Source organism: Aquarana catesbeiana, linkage group LG01 (assembly GCF_042186555.1).
Source record: "Aquarana catesbeiana isolate 2022-GZ linkage group LG01, ASM4218655v1, whole genome shotgun sequence".
NCBI classification, from domain to species: Eukaryota; Metazoa; Chordata; class Amphibia; order Anura; family Ranidae; genus Aquarana; species Aquarana catesbeiana.
The window spans coordinates 254989231-255003990 of NC_133324.1; the positions used below are offsets into that span (position 1 = coordinate 254989231).

At 41.3% G+C, this 14760-nt stretch overlaps 1 protein-coding gene across 1 annotated transcript in view; it reads left to right on the forward strand.

Annotated features, from left to right (window-relative positions):
* Positions 1–14760, forward strand: part of TMEM132C (transmembrane protein 132C) — a 921872-nt gene that overhangs the window by 318245 nt on the left and 588867 nt on the right. The gene's annotated exons all lie outside the window — the stretch shown is intronic.

Below are 14760 nucleotides of genomic sequence, written 5' to 3' on the forward strand. Positions count from 1 at the left end.
CAACTACTGACATCCATCAATATTATCCTATACTAGACATGCAATTCCTTTGGGTCCGAATGTAAATTCAGACACATTTTTGGTTATTGGGAAATTCGGATGTATCCGAATTTAGTTTTCTAACAAATTCCAAAATTTTGGATTGATTTGTATTTCGATCGGCCAAGGGCATCTTCCCTGCAAACCTTGGCGGTGGCTGTAGGGGTCTGCAGGTGGGGAGCTTATCGGAATCAGGGGGCGTAGGGCCCCCAGATCCTGCCCCCCATGTGAATGAGTATGGGGTACATAGTACTCCTATCCATTCACCAAAAAAAGTGTAAAATTTGAATAAAGACACAGCACAAGTTTTTGACAATTCCTTTATTAAAAAATAAAGTGTCCCCCGTGTAGATCCATCATCAGTCACACCACCTGCCTCCACTGCTGGACCTGAAAAAAAGGAAAACATTTGTGTTGTGTCTTTATTCACTTTTTACACTTTTTTGGTGAATGTGTAGGTCATTCTCATTTACATAAGGGGTGGGGTCGGGATCTGGGGGCCCCTTGTTAAAGGGGGCTTCCAGATTCTGATAAGCCCCCGCCCACAGACCCCCACAACCACCGCTACGGGTTGTGGGCAAGAGACCTTTGTCCCCATCATCATGGTGACAAGGTGCTTTGGGGTGCATGATGAGGGCATGTGGCCTGGTATGGTTTAGGAGGGGGGGATGCTCGCTTGTCCCCCCCTTTGCTGGGCTGCATGCTCAAAAAAGGGTCTGGTATGGATTATAGGGGGGCCTCATGCCATTTAAAAAAAAAATTGGTGTGGGGTTCCCATTAAAATCCATACCAGGCTCTTCGAGTTTGGGGGTGCCCACGCTGTTTTTTTCCTGATTTCTTCTATTGCCAGTATTACATTTCAGCTCTCAGCGGAGAAGCCCGCTGACAGCTGATGAGTTAAGGACGTGTTCACACGGAATTCTAATCGGTCGATCATTTTCCGACTCTTCCAAATTCGAATCATTCTGAAAATTTGGAATTCACTAGCAAATTAAAAAACTAAAAGAAATTAAACAAAACTAAACTAAATGAATTCCGAAACGATCAATAAAGCAAAATTAGTAATATAACAAATATATATGAAACAAAACAATTTTTTAAAAAATAGGTGGTGGTAGCATACAGATTCAGAATTCATGAAAATCTGTTCATCTAGTTTAGAATCATCTTTTTCGCTCATACAGAGCCAATGTGAAGCGCAGGAGGCTTTTTGGAGGTTTTTCTGTTGTTCATGAAAGTAGAAAAGTAGAAAATTCCATGAAAGCAGAAAACTTGCTTGCTCTAATTAGGACATAGGGAATGATCATTGTTCTTTCATAGTATAAGGTAAGAGAAATGTGTGTTTGCTAGCTATTATTATTCTTAATGAGATATCATGAGGTTTTGGACCATATTTTGAATTGGGTCTCAGTAGAGTTCAGCTTTTCCTCCATCATCACATTGCATTTTCTGATATAATAGCATTGATTACAATTGCTTACAATAGCGGAATTACATGTATTGTATATGTGTACGATGATAACAGAATCTGATTTTTCCAAAACACACAGATAAAGTTATGCTAATACTTTTATTGTAATAATTATTGGTATTATAACAGATATAGTTATTTATTTGGTGGCATATATATATATGCATTCATAAATAAATATTAAGTACATGGCCAGTAATTGGGTTGGTCACAGTTTGAGCATAGGCCCTTTGTGTGGAATGAAGGATTTATAAACATGGTTTAAACATTTTTTCTATCATAAACCTATACAATCGGTCTCCATTTGCCCATAGTGAAACCTGGAAAGTCCCACTGGAGATGGCTTTACATTTTTTTTTACTGGTATTTGTCTCTAAAAAATGTTTTTGTTCAAAATTATGGATTAATTGATGAAAAAAAATGTTTTTCCCTCTTTATCTGTGTTCGTCAGTTCCTTTTACACTTCCCACCTTCACAATATTCCTATTTAATAACAGTTTTATTTATATTAATTTTGCTTCTGTGTAGCTTTCTTACCTAATGGCCCTTATTGATATGCTCATCGGATTTCTTAACCAAATCAGACACTAACTACCAATGCCAGATCTTTTTTAAATTTCTTAGGGCATCGCCTATGTTTATAGGCAAGTTCATCTCATCTTGAATTAAGATTAATTGCTTTAATCTAATGATCTGTCTTTGGTGGGGAGTTTGATATCCAGTTTTTGCAATATAAGTTTCCGTGCCATGTACATAGTTCTCAGCCACATCACTTGTACCTCCTCTGGGGAAGTATCTACCGGCATAATCCCTAACAATGCTACTTTTGAATCGGGCTTCACCTGTGTAGAGCACATGGAATTCAAAATATCAAATATGGATTCCCAGTAGCGGTGCAATTTGGAGCATCGCCACAGCATGTGTATGAGTGTACCAGTACCATTTATACATCTTGGGCAATTAAATGTAGTTGCTTTACCCCAAGAATACAGTTTTACCAGAGTATAGTAAACTCAGTGAATAATGAATAATTGAGTCATACATTGTGCAAAGGATAAGGATACCTTAAATACATTTTTCAAGGCTTGCCCCTATTCCTCATCACTAAGTGCCTCTATGTCTCTTTGCCACCGTCCATAGCTAACTTCTTGTTAGTTGATTCTTGTTATCATTTTAAAAGAAGAGTATATCTTTCCCATTAGTCCCTGTTTAGCATGTCTAGTAGTAACTGCTATTGTTAAGATTAATGAAGGATTATATTTTAATATAAATGTCTTTGCTTGAGACTGTAGGGCATGCCGTAGCTGTAACAGTGGTCCAAGTCCTATGTACCAAGTAGAATGTAGGGTATCTGTGTTTGTTAAAAAATTGATAGGAAACTATTAACTGCACTAATGGATTTATTGGCATTTGGGAAAAATGTATTTGTTGTATAGGATCCTCACAATCTATAGTGTTCCATCCATTTAATTGCTGAAATTGAGATGCCAGATAATAAAGTCTGGCATTAAGGACAGTCAAACCTCCATATAAGATCTCTAAACAGAGCATCTATTTGTTTAAAGAATTTCCGTGGTAACCAAATGATGCAATTATGGAGCAGATATAATAATTGTGGAATCCAAATCATCTTTATTAAATTGGCTATACTTATTATTGTCAAAGGTAATTTACTCTAGATTTTTCCCACTTGCCCAAGCCGCTTAAGTAGTGGGGACAGATTCCTCTCCACATATGTACTCACTTGTGATGTTATATGTACCCCTAAATATTTAAATGTTGAAACTACATCAGTAGGAGTACTGATTTGTCCCAATTTATCTTAAAGCCAGAATAAGAGCCATATGTTTTAATTAAAGACATTACTGCCTCCAATGAGGACGAAGTATCTTCCAGGAATAAAAGTATATCATCAGCGTATATTTCGATTTTGTCCTCTCCCATAGATCTACAAAACCCAGTAATATTCTTTGATTGGCGAATAGAAGCAGCCAGTGGTTCTAAAACTAAGGCAAAAAACAAAGGTGATAATAGGCATCCTTGTCTTGTTCCTCGTTGCAATGAAAAAGGTGCTATATGTCCATTTACCTGCACCCGTGCCACTGGGGCAGTATAAAATAGTTGTATCCATCTTATAAACTGGGATCCAAAACCACATCTTGGAAATTATTTTTGTCAACCTAGTGACTATTGCCAATAGTTTCACGTCTGAGGTAAGTAATGAAATTGGTTGATATGATTCCAGATTACTAGGGATTTTATCGGGTTTTAACAACACTACAATAATTGCTTCATTCATAGAAGATGGCAGATGGCCACTCTCAAATGCGGTATTAAGGACCTCCAACAATTCCGGCAGCAAGTCTTCTCCAAAAACCTTGTAGACCTCCCCTGGTAACCCATCTGCACCTGGGGCTTTATTATTATGCAAATTAGCTGAAGCTTTTTGGAGTTCTAATGACAGGGGTTGATCCAACATCTCTCTATCACTCTCTGATAATTCTGCTAAAGTAATGGAATTCAGGAAAAGTTTCAGATCAGTCTCCATATAGGATACTTTACTGCTATACAAGTTTTTATAGAAATCAACAAAAGTTGAGATCTACAAAGTTGTTCGCACAGTTTCAGTAGGAGAAATTTTCAATTCCACTATTTGTGACATTGGTTTTTGGGATTTTACGATTGTAGATAAGAGATGACCCGTATTTTCCCCATCCTCAAAATAGGGTTCCTGAAGAAAAAAACGTTTCTGCTCTGCTTTTTTACGAGAGATTCCAGAGCATTCAGTGGTTAACACTGGACTCTCTCCTCCGCCCTCCAAAAAAAAAAAAGGCCTGGCCAACTCTCAAAAATAGAAATAAAAAAGAAGAGAACAGGACGGTAATGCTATGCAGTTATTAGAAGCAAAAGAAAATCCCCTATGGTGTACTTTAAAGGCACACTAAGTTAAAATTGAAAAGTATTGAGAGTATTATAGTAGAAAAACTATTTATTCATAGTTAATCATAGTAGCTAAAATATGCATATGAATATAGAATGTATAAACAGTTCATAACATTGTCACCATACTCTGAAAAGACACATATGAAATCCTCTTGCACCCAACGCCTTTCGGAGTACAGTTTTCTCCTTCTTCAGGGGTATATGAAGAGGAAAATATATCTATAACATAGTTGAAAAACAATAAATGTCTGACAATATAAAATTGCAATGAAAATAACAGTTGTGAAAATAATTAACGAGTACACTTACATATGTTTTTTGGTGACAAGGTGAAATCAACATTCCATCATATTGCATTTAAAAACAGGAAAGATACATATATCAATAAGAACTGTGTTTGTTGACTCTCTACTTCAATAGCATAGGCATCAGAAGAGGTTTTTTAAGACTAAAGACTTTCAAATCACCCAGGGAGCCGACTCCCCACTCCCTCCACATTCCACAGAGGGGGAGTGGCCAGGAGGACTAGCTGGGGCCCGAAGTGGAGGGATCCTGCAATATAAGGCATAAATCATTCTGGGGTATAATACTAGACAGGGACAAAAGGTATATTGGTGTAGTTGTTTGTATATTTATCCCCCCTCTTATTTTTAAATATTATCGTGTACCTGAGTATTGCTGATGACACTCAAACAAAGCAGAAGAAGAGGTTCTATTGTAGAAGAGGTGATATCAACTAGAAAGATATATATAATACGTTGAAAATGAATTAATCAAATGTTCAACTCTATCTAGGAGTAATACAACAACAATAAAATGTTAGGGAGTATAATGAGGGTAAAAGATAATATATTTAATTCTATATAATATTAAAATAGCCCATATTTCATTACCTTAATCTATTGTAGATAATATACACTATGATATAGTTATGGGTGACCATATGTAGTTATATAGACGGTGTGCACGCAGCCCCATCCCCAATACGCAAAGCTTTGCTCGTGCGCGCTGGGGATGGGGCTGCGTGCACATCACCCAGGGGGAGAGACCTGCTCCCTCCCTCTCTCTACAGGAACATCAGCTGTTGCAATTACCTGCGCCAGCTGATTGGAAAGGGAGAGGTATTTAGGAACCACCAGTGCTTCCTAGATCCATCAGTCATCTGCTGGATGTCAGGACGTGTGGCTGTTTGTTTTTAAGACTCTGCTTTAAGGTAAAGATGCTTGACTAAGCTTTATCCCTTTGAATCTTATTGTGACCATCTGATCTCTTTTTTGGAGTTAATCTACACCTTTACCTATACCTTATGAATATATACCCAGGCTGATTTATACAGCCTTTATTTATTTATGGGTTAATATATATTACTTATAATCAATCTATTTAACTACATATGGCATATGGTCACCCATAACTATATCATAGTGTATATTATCTGCAATAGATTAACGTAATGAAATATGGGCTATTTTAATATTATATATACTATATATATATATATATATATAGTATATATATATATACCAATATACCTTTTGTCCCTGACTAGTATTATACCCCCAAATGATTTATGCCATTTATTGCAGGATCCTTCCACTTCCGGCCCCAGCGAGTCCTCCTGGCCACTCCCCCTCTGTGGGATGTGGAGGGAGCGGGTAGTCGGCTCCCTGGGTGATTTGAAACACCATATAGTCTTAAAAAAATCTCTTCTGATGCCTATGCTATTGAAGTAGAGTGTCAACAAACACAATTCTTACTGATATATGTATCTTTCCTGTTTTTAAACGTAATATGATAGAATGTTGAATTCACCCTGTCACCAAAAAACATATGTAAGTGTACTTGTTAATTGTTTTCACAACCGTTATTTTCATTGCAACTTTATATCGTCAGACATTTATTGTTTTTCAACTATGTTATAGATATATTTTTCTCTTCATACGCCTGAAGAAGGAGAAAACTACTCTGAAACGCGTTGGGTGCAGTAGGATTTCAAATGTATCTTTTCAGAATATGGTGACAATGTTATGGACTGTTTATACTTTCTATATTCATATGCATATATATATATTTTTTTTTTACAAATAACTTGGTTTTTATTTGAGAAGAGTACATGTTTACAGAGTATTGACATTGGTATTACAATCAATAAGCAAAATAAAACGGGAAAAAAAATAACATACACTGGAGAGCTCATAAAGTTCTATTTGCATTACACAAGCACAATCATCTAATCTATAATCATGGGTTTTTCAACTCCCTGGGTACATTGTAAGGGGAAGTTGGTCAACATACGGTGTGCACAAATTAAGATGGGTCATTCGGCTATCTCATTGCATGTGGATGCAGTATCTAACCAAGTGTCCCAAATCTTCCCATATTTGGCCGGGCAGCCCCTGTGGGCATAGAATTCTTTTTTGTAGGGTAAAACACTGTCAACTGCAGATATCCATTCTTGGAGTGGTGGTGGCACTGCCCCGAGCCATTTACGTGCTATGAGCAATCTAGCTGTAAATAGTGTTTCCTGTAAGAATATAACGTGAAATTTATCCGAGTCTGGGAACATTCCCAGTAGACATTGTTTGGGGCATTATGTTAGGGAGGACCCCATCTTGTCGGGTCTGTATTTGGTCAGGCAAAGGGGGGTCAGATAGGATCTGTGTATGATATATAGTTGTGTAAGGCAGTCTGAGAGCTTGGTAGAGACCTTTTTACAGGTATCTAACGCGTCTTCCCATTCGTCATCCTTCATCTCCCCCACGTCCCCAGCCCATCGATCTTTCAATTGATAGGCGAGTGTTGTAGCAGTTGGGCAGAGAAGAGAGTTGTAAAATATTGAAATAAGTTTTGAGGAGTCCGGCCAGTTAATATTATATTATAAGTTACAAAATTACTTTAGTGTATCACCACAAAATACATCTGTGAGGCTCATCACACCCTGGTTAATCCAAAGATTGTAGTCTGGTATCGTTAGTATTTCTTTTAGGCCTGGGTTGTCCCAAAGGGGTGTCTGAGAGTGCATGGGGGGGTTTAGTCTGCGTCTCATCACTTTCCAGATTTTACAGTGATTGTACAGTAGTCCCCTTCGGTTTCCCAACACTCAGTGATCCCCTGGGTCTCTAAAGAGAATTTGGAAGGGGTGGGTATGTATACAGGTGTATGGGGAGCATACGAGAGCCAGATAACGTTCTTTGTCATTTTTATCTAGGTAGAAAGAGTGGGACAATTGCGCTGCTAAGTAATACAAATTAAAATCTGGTAGTGCTGTGCCCCCTAAATCAGTGGGGTTCTTCAGCACTTGCCAGGACAGTTTGTGTCGGGTCTTGCCCCACACAAAGAAATTTAGAATGGTTTCTATGGATTTGAAAATTCTAAGGGGTAAGTAAACCGGAGCATGCCACAGTACATATAGGAACTTGGGGAGTAGGACCATTTTGATTAAGTTTATGCGGCCCATTACGCCCAGGGGCAGTCTGGCCTACGTCTGTGTCTTGGTTTTCAGGGATGCAAACAAGGGATCTATGTTCAGCTTGACATACTCTTCCAGGGAGCGGGTGACTGTTATACCTAGATATTTCATGGAGCTATCACGAATAAGGGGGAGGAGGCCCGGGTTTCTGTAGGGGCACTGATGTCTAGGGGAAGGACCTGGGATTTGTCCCAATTTATTTTCAGACCTGAGTATTTTCCGAATGTTTGTATTACTTCGAGGGCTGTCGTTAGGGAGGGGCCAGCCTCTTCCAAGTATAGTAACATGTCGTCTGCATATAGACTTACTGTCTCTATCAAGTGCCCACATTGCAGACCCTTAATTCCTGGGTGTGATCATAGGATGCCAGGGGTTCCACCGCTAGGGCATATAACAGGGGGGACAGGGGACATCCCTGACACGTGCCCCTGGAGAAGGGGAAGGCGTCAGAGATCCTCCCATTAACCAACACCCTGGCACCAGGATTTTGGTAGAGGAGTTGGATCCACTTGATAAAGTTGGGTCCGAATCCAAACCGTGCCAGACACTCCCAGAGGTAGTCCCACTCTACTGAGTCGAATGCTTTCGTGGCATCTAGAGACACTACGACTCTGGATCCTATCTGGTCTTGTCTGGCCTTCAGACTCATGTATAACCTGCATAGGTTAAATGCCGTGTTTTTTGCTGGCATAAACCCAGTCTGGTCCGGATGAACCAGGGTGGGGATCCCCTTGTTCAGTCGTAGTGCCAGGACCTTGGCCAAGATCTTGATGTCTAGTTGCAGAAGGGATATTGGATGATACGATTCGGGGAGTTCTAAATTTTTGCCTGGTTTTGGTATGAGTACTATAAAGGCTTCACACATTGATTTAGGTAAGGAACTGGATTCAAATATATTTATATAGTTCGGGCAGTCTGGGAACTAGGGTTTCACTGTAGGTTGTGTAAAATTTTAAGGGGGAGGCCACCTGAGCCAGGAGCCTTCGATGGGTTAAGGTGGGACATCGCCTGTATGTCCCTCTTAGAAATGGGAGCTTCCAACATCTCAGTCTAGGATTGGGCTAGTGTGGGCAGGTCAATGCTAGCTAAGAGTGCCTCCACCTCCTCCTTGGGGTTGTTGGTAGTAGAGGTGTATAGGGATCTGAAAAAGGAGCGGAACTCCCCAGCTACCTTGTCAGGGTCACTGATCAATACATCAGTAGCATTTCGTAGGGAGACCACAGTAGGTGGCCTGTGTTCCAGATGTGCTAGGTAGGCTAAGAGATGTCCCACCCGTTCCCCACACCCATACATTCTCTGTTTACTATAAAAGATATTTCTCTCTTTGCCTTTTCAAAGTGGAGGCTATTTACCACCCTGGCCTGTAATTTCAGCTGGTCGGCCGTGGCTGGTGAGGGGTTGTTATAGAAAATTTTCTCTACATCTGCCAGGTTTTGCTCTGCCTGCCTGACCACCTGTGAGGAAATCTTCCTATATCTGGATATGAGCTGCGAGAGTATCATACAGGCATGAGATTTAAAGGTATCCCAAACTACATCAAGGCTGAGTCCTTATTGGTTCGAAAAAAGAATTCCCACTCGTCTCCGGCCCCCTCTATGTCAGGAACCACCGATAACCAAAAGGGGTTAAGTTTCCACACATATGTTGTGGGGGTGAGTCGAGTCGAAGCTCAGTCCAGTAGGGGGCATGGTCAGAAAGGATGCGTGGGCTAAAACCCACATCGCCACGGAGCGAGAAAAGAGAACGAGATATTAATATAAAGTCTTTTTGTGACGTAAAGTTATGCGTTGCTGAGAAGCAAGAAAACACCTTGTCTTGGGGGTGGCAGTGACTCTAGGTGTCTACCAGGGCGAGTTCAGGAGTTTGCCAAATCTTGTGTGGGAGTGGGTGGGATTATCGGTGGGCGTCAACGTCAGTCTGTCCAGCTCCCTGTCGACAACATTGTTAAAATCACCCATCCAAATTGCCGGAACAGTCAGGAATTGGGAGATAAATGTCAAGCCTTCTATCAATACATTAAATTGGAAGGGAGGTGGTATATACATTGCCAATATTAGGAGCTCAAGTCCATTGATTCTAGCATGTAAAAATAGGAACCTGCCCTGGGGGTCAGATCTGAGTTTTGGCCACTAAGATTGCAACCCCTTTGGAGTTAGTGGTGTAAGGGGCCTGGTAGAGCCATTCCACCCAGGGTTTCTTGAGCGTTAACATTAGCTGGCCCTTGAGATGGGTTTCCACCAGCACCATGACCTCAGCATGTTGTGCCTTGAGATATGATAGTGCTGCGTTTCTTTTTGGCTTGGCTCTAATGCCACGCACATTCCAGGTAATACATTTCAAATTAGGCATATCACAGCAGAGCGAAAATCGGTGTCCGCGCTGGCCCAAGATAGCACCCAGCGGCACAGGCCCATCCTGCAAACGAGAGGGCGCAAGGTGTCATCCGCGGGGCTCGGTGCAGCAAGGACAGGATATTGGTATACGATCCACTGGGGCCCAAGGGGCACATCGGCAAATGGGGCCCCAGTGCATCGCTTGTGTGTGGTGTTATTCATCAAATACCGACAATTAGAACTCTTCTTCACATCAATCAGTTGCAAAATGGTGAACCAACAATAAAACTCTAAGAAAACTTGAACTAACGCTCCGGCATGTCCGGACAGGCATCGCCCCGGGTGTATTCCAGGGGCTAACTGCTGTGACTGGACAGGCCAGGGAAACAGTGCTTGAGTTGCATAACAAACATTACAGTTGGTAATTAAAACAGCGGGGTCTGTTAGGACTCCCGTAACTAGGGGGATGATTATCTGCTGAAGAACGTGTGAGACTCCTGGTACAGGGCCTCCAGGATAGTATGCAAGGGGGAAACAAAAGGATATGACGGTATGGATCCATGTCCTGGGCATCACAACGGGTGGTAGCTTGTGAAAAACAAATGTATGTGGCTTTGATCACTTCCTACCCTCAAGGGGTCCAGAGGAGGGGGAGGGAGGGGGATAAACGGGTATAGTGAGCAGCGGGTATGGCCAGGGTGAATCTGACATACTGTGGATATTCTAGAGAAGAACAGCTAGCATGTGGAGTCATGGGTGGCATTGGGCATGGGGTAAGAGGCACAGTGCCTTGTTAGAGGTAGACAGTAGCATCCGGATAGATTGGGTGTCCACCGTGTCATCCATCATGGCAAGGTCCAGACATGTAATGATGCAGGTTAGTTGTGTCTTACGCGGGCGCTTGATTGGGTGCAGCTCTGTCTTCCAGCCAGCTTCTGGTGTATCAAAAAAGTGCACCCAGCCTTCTCCTACGAAGTGGAGTCTCGCGGGGAAGAGCATGGCGTATGAGTAGTGCCGGATCCGATGTTGTCGCTTGGCTTCAGTAAAGTGCGCCCTCTTCTTTTGAACCTCAGTGGAAAAGTCAGGGAAAACCCTGATCTCGCCATTTTTGAAGGGGATGTTGCCTTTCACTCTGGTGAGGTGGAGGACTGCATCCCGGTCTCAGAAAATCAATAGCTTTGCAATAAAGGTCCGGGGGGATGCACCTTGTGGAGTGGGTCTGGCAGCTAGTCTGTGGGCTCTCTCCACAACGAACGATGTGGAGAACTCAGATCTTCCAAATGTGGAAATGAGCAGACTTTCCAGAAACGAGGGGTGGTCGGTACACTCCGCTCCCTCAGGCAGCCCCACAAACCGCACGTTACACCTGCGAAGCCTGTTTTCCATGTTGTCTTGCTTGGCTAATACCGTGTTGAGCTGGTGTTGGAGCCGTTCAGATGCAATCTGCAATGGTGGTACCTCATCCTCCACGCGGCTAATGCGGGTTTCTGTCTCTGTGACCCAGTCTCTGAGTTTCTGTAGGTCTTGGCAGATCAGTGACACATTGATTTTAACCTCCTCAATTTTGCACATTAAGGTGCTTTTGCAGTCTGATATCGCCTTCAGCACTCGTGCAGTGTCCTCGGCGGCCGAGTCCACATGCGGAGGTGTGTCGGCGCCATTTTCACCTGAGGCCCCTTTCTCTTTGAGTCGATATTTGTTCAACTTTGGGATCATGTCCGTCACTTTTTAGGTGGCAACATGGTCGCCGAGGTTGTGAGAAGGGGGAGGCTGTGTTTGTGGGGTATGGAAAGCAATATTAGCCCCAGGATTTTCGGTAACAGAGTTTGTACAAGCGGAGCTCCCGATCAGCACTCCTCACACCATGCCGGTCCAGGCCACGCCCCCATTCATATATATATTTTAGCTACTATGTTTAATTATGAATAAATAATTTGTGTCCTCTAATACTCTCAATACTTTTCAATTTTAACTTAGTGTGCCTTTAAAGTCCACCATAGAGGATTTTCTTTTGCTAAAAATAGAAATAAAAGGTAAGGTGAGGGGGCTGGGGGAGGGAGGGAGTGGAGGAAGAGAGAAGAAAAAAAAAGAGATTTCCCTCACCTCTCCCCCCCACCCCATACTACACCCACCCACTGTACTATCCATAGTGCCTATCCAGCCATTCAATAGCTGCCTGTGGGTTGTCAAAAAAATATACTGCATCTTTTGCCTCTATTGTTAATTTAGCAGGATATTGCATTGAGTAAGACAAGTTCAGAGACTGCAGTCTCTTTTTTACAGCTTGGAATTTAGTCCGCTGTTTTTGAACTTCAGGAGAAAAGTCTGGGAAGAAAATCATTTTTATTTCGTTAAACATGACTTCCTTCAAATTTCTAGCTCTTCTAAGAATGTGATCTCTATCTCGTTGGTTAAGAAGTCATATTAGGAATGAGGGGGGCTCCTGCAGGTAATGGCTTACTTGGTACTCGATGTACTCTTTCAACCGAGAAAGACATCAAAAGAAATTATTTTCCAATCATCTCCCAAATCCCTGTTTTTGCAAATTCGTTTGGGTTTGCTCCCTCAGATTTCTCTGGGAGATCCATCAGCCTTATGTTGTTACGTCGAAAACGATTTTCGAGATCTTCCAACTTATGGGCATTAGCATCAGATTTTTTCATTGCTTCTTTAACAGCCTTGCCAAATGGCTGCGTTGAATCCTCAAATTCTTTGACCCTGTTTTGCAGTACAGAGGTTCTCTCCCTTATTTTCTGTACGTCGTGAAGCAAGAGACTAAATTCTTCTTTGAGCTCCTTTACTTGACCAGTCAGATTACCTATGGAGCTCTGGCATTGTATTACCTTTAACACATCTAGTAATGTAGGCTATATTGGTGTTATTGATGTTGTTGTTATTTGCATATCATTTGGCTGTTTATTAACCACTTCAGCCCTGGAAGAATTTACCCCTGACCAGAGCACTTTTTGTGATTCGGCACTGCGTAGATTTAACTGACAATTGCGCAGTCGTGCAGCACTGTACCCAAATAAAATTGATGTCCTTTTTTTCCCACAAATAGAGCTTTCTTTTGCGCTATAAACAAAAAAAGTGCAACAATTTTGAAAAAAACGCATCATTTTGTACTTTTTGCTATAATAAATACCCCCATTTTTTTTTTTTTTAATCTATTTTTTTCTCAGTTTAGGCTGATATGTATTCTTCTACATATTTTTGGTAAAAAAAAATCTTATTATAAATATATATAGATATATATATAGATAGATATATATATATATATATATATATCTATCTATATATATATAGATAGATAGATATAGAGATAGATATATATAGTCTACAAAATAGGGTATAGATTTATAGCATTTTTATTATTTTTTTTTTTTTACTAGTAATGGCGGTGATCTGCGATTTTTATTGTGACTGCGACAATATGGCAGACACATCAGACAATTTTGACACATTTTTGGGACCATTGGCATTAATACAGCGATCAATGCTATAAAAATGCATTGATTACTGTAAAAATGTCACTGGCAGTGAAGGGGTTAACACTAGGGGGTGATCTAGGGATTAACTGTGCTCCCTGGGAGGTGATTCTAACTGAAGGGGGAGGGGCCTGACTAGAGGAAGTGACATATCGTGGTTCCTAGCTGATAGGAACACATGATCTGTTACTCCTGTCAGAACAGAACAGGGAAGTGTGTGTTTACACTCGTTCCTGTTCTGTGTCTCCTGGTCACAATCGCTCATGGCCGGTGGTCATCGCGACCATCGGCCATGAGCATCGGCAACCCACTGTGCAGCGGGTGCGCGTGCGTCTGCTATCCTGTCCCCACGAATTGATGTATAGCTACGACGGCTCGCGCAGGGGAGCCAACCTGCCGCAGTATAACTGCGGCGGTTGGCCAGGAAGCTGTAATATGTGTTTTACCACTTTCCTCCTTCTCTTCCACTTCACTAGCCTTTTGAGCTGAATATTCTGAATGTTCAGGGATTTTAGCTACGTCAGTGGAAGAAGCTTCTGTTTCTTCCTCAGCCATGTATCGTGATGCTTTATTTTCCCCGTCTTTTAACAGCAATGCATATTTTGCAAGTTTTGTTGCTGCAGCTGCGGCTGTGGCTTCTTATACCTTTTCTTTTGTGGGTTTTCCACTTTGTGTTTGTTGGGGGATACCGCCATCCTCTTGCATGGAGGCATCAGTATTAAAAGCCCCCTGCCCCTCTTTCCATATTCTATTACCACCCTTTTTTTCCATTCCTCCTCTTTCTTCCAGTTATCCGCTTCTTGGTTAATTTTTTTTCCTTGGTTTGTGTTATAATATATATATATATATATATATATATATATATATATATATATATATATATATACATATATATATATATATATATATATTTATGGTTGAAGCCCTATGTCCGATATGGACATAGATAACATTTATAGTTAACATAAGACTTACCCTATGAAATGGACCTGAAAGTGTGCCTTGGTCTAATGGCCG